At 42.7% G+C, this 11043-nt stretch overlaps 1 pseudogene; it reads right to left on the bottom strand.

Annotated features, from left to right (window-relative positions):
• Window positions 1-712: 712 nt before the first annotated feature.
• Window positions 713-3380, bottom strand: LOC127486864 (NIF3-like protein 1; annotated as a pseudogene).
• Between the last annotated feature and the right edge of the window lie 7663 nt (window positions 3381-11043).

Genomic DNA, 11043 nt, shown 5'->3' with positions numbered 1-11043 from the left:
AGGCTAGGGCTAGGGCCAGGGTAAGGATTAGGGCTTGGACTAATGTTATAATTTGGTTTATTTTTATAAAATAAAAAGCAATAAAGACATAGTAATCTGAATAGCAATCATATTAAAAACAACTTCCTCCTAATACATCTCATGCTGATTCTGAAACTGAGGTGAAACACTGGAATTTAGGTGGACCTACAGAACATGGACACAGGGACAGACCATATCATCCCAAACTGGCTACTGCCCCAAAATAGGTGTTCAATTCCAAGTTTTTAAAGGACATTTTAAAACTAACCAATGGCAGAGATATCTAGGTTAACATATCCCAACTATAACTAAACTAAGGAGAGAATTACTTGGTTACTTCCCAAGAATCTTTAGTTGATCTTTCTTAGTATTTGCTCTTCATTATGGTAGTTCAGTTATTTCCTTATGAACTATAACATTTGTTGAACCAGATAAACTAGAAAAGATAATATAAGGGCAGTTAAGAAAGGTTTGCAGAAAATGGAGCTAAAAGTTGTGTATTTTGTGAAATTTTTTTAATCTATGTAGTTTTCTCAAAATAAACATTTCCATGAACTTTTTGAAGCATCCTCATCCATCTTAAGATACTCTTCCAGAAAGATATATAAACTCCACTGACTCATGTTGCATATCCACATGAGTGGAGATGCAATCTGTAGGTTGTATCATCTTGATGTTTCTATATGCCTTATACCACACAAAGAAGATCCCTGTCTGTCTCTGACAAGATAACATTAATCTAATTCTCCAAGCGGGTACCCAGAATATCACAAAGGTCAGAAAGAAAGCCTCATTCAGTGTTACTGTGTTCACAGAGGATGGCATTTATTCCTTGGGAAGTAGCATCCAGACCATCATGATGGGACATCCCACCCCTGAGGTACAGGTCTGCTTCCACACCCTGCAGGACACTGCTCCCAGAACCAGCACACAGGGCCACAGCTTTGACTCATGATGCTAAGGTCCCTCCTACCCCAAGAGCTAATTGAATATGAGTTAGTTTGAGGTGTCTTTTGATTCGCTCAATCATGGTTGCCAAGCCAACAGATTCATCCAGGGTGCATGATCGACCCATTCCAGTATGTAGAGCAAAGGCTTCTCTGCAGTGACAGAATTTCAGATCTCTGGTAAAGTTATCTGTTTTGAGAGAGCTGAGCCACCACCTGCATCAAAGGCTTCTCAGTACAATTCAGGTGGATCCTTATTTTTCTCCTCACCAATCCTAGCAGAAAAAGAAGTGACAGGAACACCTTCAACTTCTCTCACTGCAGACACAACTTTGTCCATATCTTGGGTATGGTTAATGTTGAATTGTACTCAGTGGTTCCCTCTATAGGAAAGCCATGAGCTTTGGAAGTGTGGGGAGCAGCCCGGACTGGACTGAGTTACTGGAATTAAGACTTATTCTATGCATCTGCTCTCCCACAATATGGCGCTGGGAGAGAAGTAAACAGCTTCCGCACAGCTGCCTCCAGTTCAACCAATAAACTGTAGGACTTGTTCCTGATTGGAGAGCAGCGTACTCGGTGTGTGGGCAGCCGAGTTAGGATTGGCGGAGGAGGACTATAAAGGAGGAGAGAGACGGCATGCACCAGGAACATCTAAGGGGAACATCTGAAGGAACGCTTGTGCAGCCCCCGAGAGAGCTGGCCGGCGGTGTGCCGCTCCCCTGCGGAAGTGGGGAATGTGGCCAGGGGGAACTGCCCTTCCACGGAGGTGGAAGGGATAGTAGCCAACCTGGGAAGAACCAGCAGCAAACCCGGGGAGGGCCGAGCAGACGAAAGAACAGCGCAGGGTCCTGTGTCGTTCCTCCACGAAGAGGGGGAGCGACATAATGGTGCCGTGACTCGGATATGAAGCCTAGGCAGGGTTTAGTGTCGTTCCTCCATGAAGAGGGGGAGCGACAGGAAGGATATATATGCCTAGATGTGCAGGCTCCAAGCCCTTTGGAAAACCACTTTTTCAATCCCTGGGGTGCAGCATCATAGGCTGTGTGAAGAGAGTAGATGCCAACTCTGTTCTCCAAAGCCCGGAACACCAGGCGCCCCTTTCAGGATGTCCAGGTAATACACTTTATGTGTAGGAAAATAGGTGGAAGGTAGGAAAAGATGAGATCTGCCTTCTTATGCAGAGCCTCCCCCATCACCTGCTCAGTCAAGTCATTGGTCAGGAAGAGTGTATTTATAGTTTGTGGTGGGCTTGTTCCACCAGCAATCCAACATTGTCCCAACTCTCAGCAGAAGACAGTGATGCAAAGTCCTTCAAGGAGGAAACGAGAGTCTTCAGATCCATGAAGGAACGGGAAGAATTGAAGTTCAGAGAATGGACAAACCAGACTGTCATGGGGACCAGGCGTAAGCAAGAAGACAACATACAGCAATTTTTGGGCAAAACTCAATTTGAGTCCAGGTACATCTCCATAGCCTTTAATCTGTCTTTTTACATTGGATTTTGTTTTCTAAACATCGCTTTTCAAGTTGTTGTATATTTGGATTGCAGAACAATTTGTAAGATGAATTTTTTAACATGCATTGCTAAAATGTTCTGAGTGAAGCTAATTGTCAACTTTATTAAGGAGGATTGCTTTCTGTCCACCTAGTGTAAAAATAAAATCAAGTAATGAAAAAATGAGATTACAAATTTAAAGACAAAGAAAGATCTGAAATTAGACCTGATAGAAAATGAGGAGCCCAACAAAAATCCCATTATGTTGATTTAAGTCATGGCTGGCTTGTACTAATACCATATACAAATAAAAAAGAATGAAAGCTGCAGGTTTCATTTGAGATTCATCAAGTGTGAGGTATTATTTGAACAGCTACAAAGAAGCATTCAAGATGGAGAAGGAACTATAGTCTAAAGGTCATGGAAGACGTTCAGACTGGAAAGAGAATGTCTGATTACAGATGGCAAAATCAGTCAAGCAGAATCAGAGATTGGGATCAATGGGGGAATACCTAGATGGGTAATGTTAAGGAGAATGCAGATGGTTTCAGGAGGAAAATACAAGAAACCATCAGTGGAGTTCTGATAGAAACAGAGAGGAATTACCAGGGGAAAATCATATATAGTACTTTCAAATATGCCAAAGAAAAACATTTAAATGGGCGTTATGCATTTAGTGTAGTGGTTATGATGCCTATTTTTTTTTTGACAGACAGTTAGTGTGAGAGAGACAGAGAGAAAGGTCTTCCTCCCATTGGTTCACCCCCAAATGGCCACTACTGCCATTGTGCTGCACCAATCTGAAGCCAGGAGCCAGGTGCTTCCTCCTGGTCTCCCATGCAGGTGCAGGGGCCCAAGCACTTGGGCATCCTCCACTGCCTTACTGGGCCACAGCAGAGAGCTGGACTGGAAGAAGAGCAACCGGGACAGAACCAGCACACCAACCAGGACTAGAACCCACAGTACTGGTACCGCAGGCTGAGGATTAGCCTAGTGAGCCACAGCACCGGCCTATGATGCCTATTAAGATACCCTAGTTCTACTTTAGAGTGCCTGGATGTGACTTCCAGAATCAATTAATTAGGCTTCTATCATTACCTTTGAGAGACTGGGACTACATTTCTGGCTCTTGTATTCAGTCTTGGCCCAGGTCTGGCTGCTGTGGGTGTTGAGGAATGAATTAATGCAAAAAAGTGTTCTCTCTACCTATATGTCTCATTCTTCCTAGCTCCCTTTCTCTTGAAGATAAATACTTTTTAGACATGACAAAAGATTCAATTAATGCAATGAGTAGAGAATAGCCTTTGGCTCTGACTATAATTTATGTTACTGGTAAGTGTTTCAGGGTTTCAATTAAGACTAATTTGAGTAGGTTAAAATTCAAATGTATAGTAGAATGATTTGCCTGAAAATATAACATTAAAAAGTGTCTGTGCAACCTACATTAATAGACTGAGAAAAATGCATGGACAATTATTTAAGGCCACACAATAGATTTTGTCCTCCACATACTCCTGGTCTTATCTATATATAAGTACAGGCTCCAAAAGGCTATCAAAGATCATACTGTTTTAGCAATTCCAAAATAAGCTAAATAACCTGTTTATGCTTTTTTTTAAATTTGACAGGTAGAGTTAGACAGTGAGAGAAAGAGAGAGAGGTCTTCCTTCTGTTGTTTCAGCCCCCAAATGGCAGCTACAGATGGCACTGTGCTGATCTGAAGCCAGGAGCCACGTGCTTCCTCCTGGTCTCCCATGCAGGTGCAGGGGCCCAAGCACTTGGGCCATCCTCCACTGCCTTCCTGGGCCACAGCAGAAAGCCGGACTGGAAGAAGAGAAACCAGGACTAGAACCCATATGGGTTCCAGTGCCCATATGGGATACTGGCACCGCAGGTGGAGGATTAACCAACTAAGACATGGTGCTGGCCCCTGTTTATATTTTAACACTAGGTAATTCTTGGCTCTGCAGCATATTGAGTGTTTATTTCCAGCCTTGAACTAAAACACTATGCACAACATCATCTTTATGACTCATAAAGGTTCTGTTTCAGAATACATCTCATAGGTATTTAGCAAATTTCCTCTTAATTTTTAAATTAATTTTTAAATGGAAATGTAACAAATATATCTTTTTGCTATAGCATCAGAAAGACAAGAGACTATCTAAAGCCATACAACCCTGAACCTCCCACCCCCCATCTCATCTGATCTTGGAAACTAAGTTGGGTCAGGCCTGGTTAGTACATGGGTGGGAGAAAGACAAGATATTAATTTGCTCTCAGCTTACATGGCTCTATTTTCTTATAACTGTGCCAACTTTATCTTGTTCATGTGCATTCTCTAATGATGAATGTTGTGTTTGCCGTTCCATTTTAAGTAACAAATTTTCATAAAGGTCCTAAAACACAATGTAAAATGAGCTGAGAAATGATGAAGTAGCAAGTTACTGAGATATATTAATTTCTCTGGTCTTAGAAACATGTAGACATGTAGAAGTCAATAGAACTATATCTGGAAGAGAAAGTGAAAGAAGGTGGTAGTTGTGGGGAGCAACTCAGACTAGACTAAGTTACTGGAATTAAGACTTATTCTATGCATCTGCTCTCCCACAATATGGCGCTGGGAGAGGAGTAAACAGCTTCTACACAGCTGCCTCTCACCAATTTGACAAGCTGCAGGAGCTGCTCCTGATTGGAGGAGAGAAGTGTGCTCTGCATGTGGGTAGCAGAGTTGGGATTTGTGGAAGAGGTCTATAAAGGAGGAGAGAGACAACATGCACCAGGAACACCTGAGAAACATCTGAGCAGCCCCCGAGAGAGCCGGCCGGTGGTGTGCCGCTCCCCCGCGGAAGTGGGGAAAGTGGCAGGGGGAGCCGCCCTTCCACGGAGGTGGAAGGATGGCAGCCCACCCGGGAAGAACAAGCAGCAAACCTGGGAAGGGCTGAGCAGACAAAAGAACAGCGCAGGGTCTAGTGTCGTTCTTCCGCGAAGAGGGGAAGCGACAGTAGTGAGAGAACTGGTCAGGATTGTACCTACATTTCACTGTGCAAAACAAGATTATGATAGAAATGTATACAGAATAACAGATATATAAGCTGGAAGAACAAAATAAACCTCCCTATGCAAGAATAGTGTTTTACCCATGATTACAGGCTGGAAAGAATTCTTGAAAGGGCATACACAATTTATTAATTAGCAAAGATTAAACACAACTTAGTTTCATGAAGACATTCATTTGCTACTGATTTTGTAAAAAATGTAAGTTAGTAAATGTGGTGGAATGAGAAGGCCATGCCAAGGTGGCCACTGGCAAGCGAGTGTCAGTTACTCAGGAATGGCTTTGAAACCCACTTGGCAATGGAGCCTGCCTGGCCACAGGCTGATTGGTTGGGGCATAGGTTACCCCTTGACCAGATTGGCTGGTCTTGGCTATATAAGATGTTATTCCAACTGTAATAAACGAGTTTGTGGGCTGCTCGCCTCAAGCCTGCTTTCACCTGACTCCTGGGGTCTATGTGGTGACTCCGCACCTCTTGCCCCCACCATGCTGCTCCTCTCAGAAATGAATCCACTGCAACATTGTTGAGAAATCAACAGCAACAAGTAAAGATAATATAATTTTAAGAATTATTACCCAAATTAATTACAGAATTGCAAAGAAAGATCATGTGTCACTAACAACTAAACAATGGAAAATAATTCAATGATATTAACTATGTTCCTCTTAATACAGGGATACCCTGGGGATGCCATGTTAGCATTTTTCAATAGAGTATCTCCAGATTTTATATAGCTAAAATTTCATAAAAAGCATGCATGTTGGAGGATTCAAAGAAGGTGGAATAGGGAAGGGCATACACTAGTGGTAACTAGTTTCAAAAAATGTTGGAAGTACATTATTGGGGAAGAGTTAGAGAAAACTGCGGTGGAAATTCTACAGGAGAGAAATGCCATGGATCAGTGTGGATGATGCAGACATGCAACATGAACACAGACACAACATGATGCCAGCAGCCAAGAGGAGGAGAAAGCACCAGCTTTGGAGAGTGAGGTGAGATCAGACTGCAGCAACCCATGCCACTGGTGATGTAGACAGAGGGAGATGTTGACATGAGTCTGGCCTGGAGCTCTGAGGGGAAAGTGTACCCACTGACCCAGTAAAAAACTAGGGGGGCATGTTTCTCTCACTACATTCACTAAGCAATGATGCCCAATAACCAGTTGAGAGAAGGTGGGCACCATTTTGGACAGAAACAGAAGATGCAGAAGCTCTTGTGCACGTGCCCAGCACCTGGCTGAGACAAGATGCCATCTACTACCAGTACCAGTGGCAGCAGCTTGAATGCATGCAACTTGCAACTGATGGGGAGAAGGAAGCATTTGGTTGGTGGCTATTGTGCATGTGTGTGATCTAGATTCTAACAGAAGGAAAACTCCATGTTTCCCACTGACTTTGAGTCTGGCTGGCAAATTGACTAGAGTCTGTGCACTCACATATTACTGAGGTCCCCCCAATCTCTCAACATGTCACAGGCTCCAATGCTCAAACTGTCAAGGCTCTTGGAATGTCTCTGCCTCTCTGTGAATGAGACAGTCTAGCAAGGTGGATCAAATCCTCTGCACCCATTGACAATGGGAGCCCTGTGTGCTGAGACTGTGGAAACCCTGTGACTGCATAAGAAGGCACAGGATATAGCTGGTTCTCTGGGCAACCAATGTGAGCTGCTCTACAGGCTCTTATCAAAAGAGAAAATTTTAAAAACCACAGGCAAGTGAAAAATGCTCAATATCACTAGTCACCAGGGAAGTACAAATCACAATCACAATGAGGTTTGACCTCACCCCTGTCAGAGTGGCTCTCAAACAGAAATCAACGATCAACACATGCTGGCCAGGATGTGGGGAAAAGGCATCTTAATCCACTATTGGTGGGAAAATAAACTAGCACAGCTGTTGTGGAAGACGTATGGAGACACCTCAGAAACTTGAAAGTAGATATAGTATATGACTCAGCAATCTCAATCCTGGGAATTAATCTAAGTGAAATGAAATAGGCACATGAGGGGCCAGCACTGTGGTGCAGTAGGTTAATGCCCTGGCCTGAAGTGCCGGCATCCCATATGAGCACCAGTTCTAGTCTTGCCTGCTCCTCTTCCAATCCAGCTCTCTGCTATGGCCTGGGATAGCAGTGGAAGATGGCCCAAGTCCTTGGGCCCCTGCACCACATGGGAGATGTGGCAGAAGCACCTGGCTCCTGGCTTCAGATCAGTGCAGCTCTGGCCATTGCGGTCATCTGGGGAGTGAACCAGCAGATGGAAGACCTCTCTCTCTATCTCTACCTCTCTCTGTAACTCTGTATTTCAAATAAATTAATTAAATATTAATAAAAAAGAAATAGGCGTATGAAAGAGCTATCTGTATCCTCATGTTCATTGTAGCTCAGTTAACAATAGCTAAGATATGGATTCCACCTAGACTTTTATCAACTGATGACTGGATAAAAACATTGTATATATATATATATATATATATATATATATAAAATAAATAACTACTCAGCTATAAAATATAACAAAATCCTTTGTTTTGCAACAAAATGAATCCAATTGAAAACCATTAAATTTAGTGAAATAAGCCAATCCCAAAAAGACAAACACCTTATGTTCTCCTTGATCTGTGGTAACTAATAGAGCAGCAAAAAATGGAATGTATAGGAGTGAAATTGACATTTTGAGAGTTTATGATTGTTTACAGCCCTTGTCTCTACTGCTGAACAACAGTGCTGTACTCTTTACTTAGTATAGGGTGAATCTTAAGAGTAAAAAGTCCACTGAAAGTAGATCAGTGTAGAAAGTAAGAGAAGTAGGGCTGGAGTCCACTGAAAGTAGATCAGTGTAGAAAGTAAGAGAAGTAGGACTGGCACTGTGGTGTAGTATGGAGAACTGTGCCCAATTTCAGTCCCAGAGGCTCCACTTCCAATCCAGCTCCCTGCTAATGTGTCTGGAAAATATCAGATCACTCAGGGGCTTGGGCCCCTGCAACCACATGGGAAACTTGGAAGAAGCTCCTGGCTCCTGGCTTTGGACCAGCCCATCTCCATCCATCGCAGCCATGTGGGGAGTAAACCAGTGGATGAAAGATCTCTCTCTGTCTCTTCCTTCCTTTGTCTTTGTAACTTTGCCTTTCAAAAAAAAAATGAATGGATCTTTAAGGAAAAAATAAGACAGGGAATTAGAGAGAAAAGATGAGAGGGGATGTGTGGGTGGGAGAGAGGATAGGGTGGGAAGTATCACTATGTTCCTAAATCTGTATATATGAAATACATAAAATCTGTTTACCTTAAATTAAAAAAATAAAAACTGACATTTAATTTCAATAGCTGTAAAATAGAATAACTACAATAAAAAGTTCTACTTGTAGGCCAAATAAATTGGAATAGTAATAAAAATGTAATATAATTTTAAAAAAGGTCTGACTTTAACATGTATCATCCCAGATGATGCATTGAAAACCTAATATCTGGGACTGGTGCCGTGGCACTGTGGGCTGAGCCTCTGCCTGTGGTGCCAGCATCCCATATGGTTACCAGTTCACGTCCTGGCTGATCCTCTTCCAATCCAGCTCTCTGCCACTTGTGAAAGCAGTGGAGAATGACCCAAGTGCTTTGACCCCTACATTAATGTGAGAGACCTGGAGGAAACTCCTAGCTCCTAGGTTCAGATTGGGCAAGCTCCAGCCATTGTCACCATTTGAGGAGTGAACCATCAAATGGAAGACCCTTCTCTCTGTCTCTCCCTCTGTCTGTAGCTCTACCTCTCAAATAAACAAAATCTTAAAAAAAAAAAAAAGTCCCCAAGACAATAGTTTCAACCCTCAGGAATAGATTGACAGCAATTTTGAAAGGACCTTGAGGTGATAAGTTTTATCTCTTACACTCTCTCTCACCATGTAATGACTTCTGCCATGTTAAGTTACAGGAATATGGCCCTCTCCTGATGGGGCCTCTTGATCATGGACTTCTCATATGGACTGTAAGATACACTTTTTCTTTATAAATACACATTGTACACTGGTTTTGTAACAACACAAAATAGACTAAGACTAAAAATAGATCAATACATATTTTCTCATCTGTAGGAAAGAGAGAAGGAAAATGGAGAGCCAGCGTGTGGCTTAGCAGGTTAAACTGCTGCCTGGAGTGCTGGCATCCTATTTGGGCACTGATTCTAGTCCTGGCTTGCTTTACTTCCGATAACTCCTTATTAATATGCCTGGAAAAGCAACAAAAGATGCCCTAAGTACTTGAGAGTGTGTACTCATGCGGAGAATTGGATGAAGATCCTGACTTCTGGCTTCAGCTTGACCCAGCCCTGGACATAGCAGCCAATGGTGAGTGAAACAATGGATGGAATATTCTCTCTCTCTCTCTCTCTCCCTCTGTCTCTCTCTATTTTTCCCTCTCTCTCTCTCTCCTTGTCTTTTTCCCTCTCTCTGTAATACTGCCTATTAAATAAATAAATCTTTAAAGCAAAACAGAACACTAGCTTCTGGAGGATATCATGTTAATTTAAAAAAAAGAGAAGGAAAATGCACAGAACGTTAGAAAGGCATGAGACTATTAAGTTTTTATTTTAAAAAATTTTTAAAGATTTATTTATTTGAAAGTCAGAGTTACAGAGAGAAAGAAGGAGCAGCAGCAGAGAGAGAGGGATCTTCTACCTGCTGGTTCACTCCCCATTTGGCTGCAACAGCTGGAGCTGCACTGATTTGAAGCCAGGAGCCAGGAGCTTCTTCCAGGTTTCCCAAGCAGGTGCAGGAGCTCAAGGACTTGGGCCATCTTCTACTGCTTTCCTAGGCCATAGAGAGAGCTGAATTGGAAGTGGAGCAGCTGGGACTTGAACCGGTGCCCATATGGATGCCAGCTCTGCCAGCAATAGTCTTACCAGTTGTGCCACAGTACCAGCCCCATTTTTTTTTAATTTAGTTCATGTCTGTTCTCTAATGAGAATAGGGAAGGATTTAAAATTTTTTTTTATTTGAAAGGCAGATTTACAGAGAGGCAGAAAGAGAGGGAGAGGGAGAGGGAGAGGGAGGGAGAGAGAGAGAGAGAGAGAGAGAGAGAGAGATCATCTATCCACTTGTTCACTGCCCAAATGGCTACAAACAGCCAGAGCTGAGACAATCTGAAGCCAGGATCCAGAGCTTCTCCTGGGCCTCCCATGTGATTGCAGGGTCTCAAGGACTAGGGCCATCTTCCACTGCCTTCCCAGGCCATAGCAGAAAGCTGAGTGGGAAGTGAAACAGGCAGGACTTGAACCAGCATATATAGGGGATCCCAGCACTGCAGGCAGTGGCTTTACCCACTATGCCACAGTGCCAGGCCCATGAGATTATTTAGCAACCAACATAAGAAGCATACTTCAAAAAGTTGGCAGAAAGTTGAATTAAAAATAAGAGAAGACTGAAAATAAGCTGAAGAATAATTAAGTAATCACTTTACTGGAGAAAAATTAATTTTATTGGATCTTGGAAATATATAGATGTCCTTATGATCATAACTGGAAGAGAAGATGAATG

This window comes from Oryctolagus cuniculus, chromosome 12 (assembly GCF_964237555.1).
Source record: "Oryctolagus cuniculus chromosome 12, mOryCun1.1, whole genome shotgun sequence".
Classification (NCBI taxonomy): domain Eukaryota; kingdom Metazoa; phylum Chordata; class Mammalia; order Lagomorpha; family Leporidae; genus Oryctolagus; species Oryctolagus cuniculus.
This window is presented reverse-complemented; position numbering and strand designations above follow the sequence as displayed.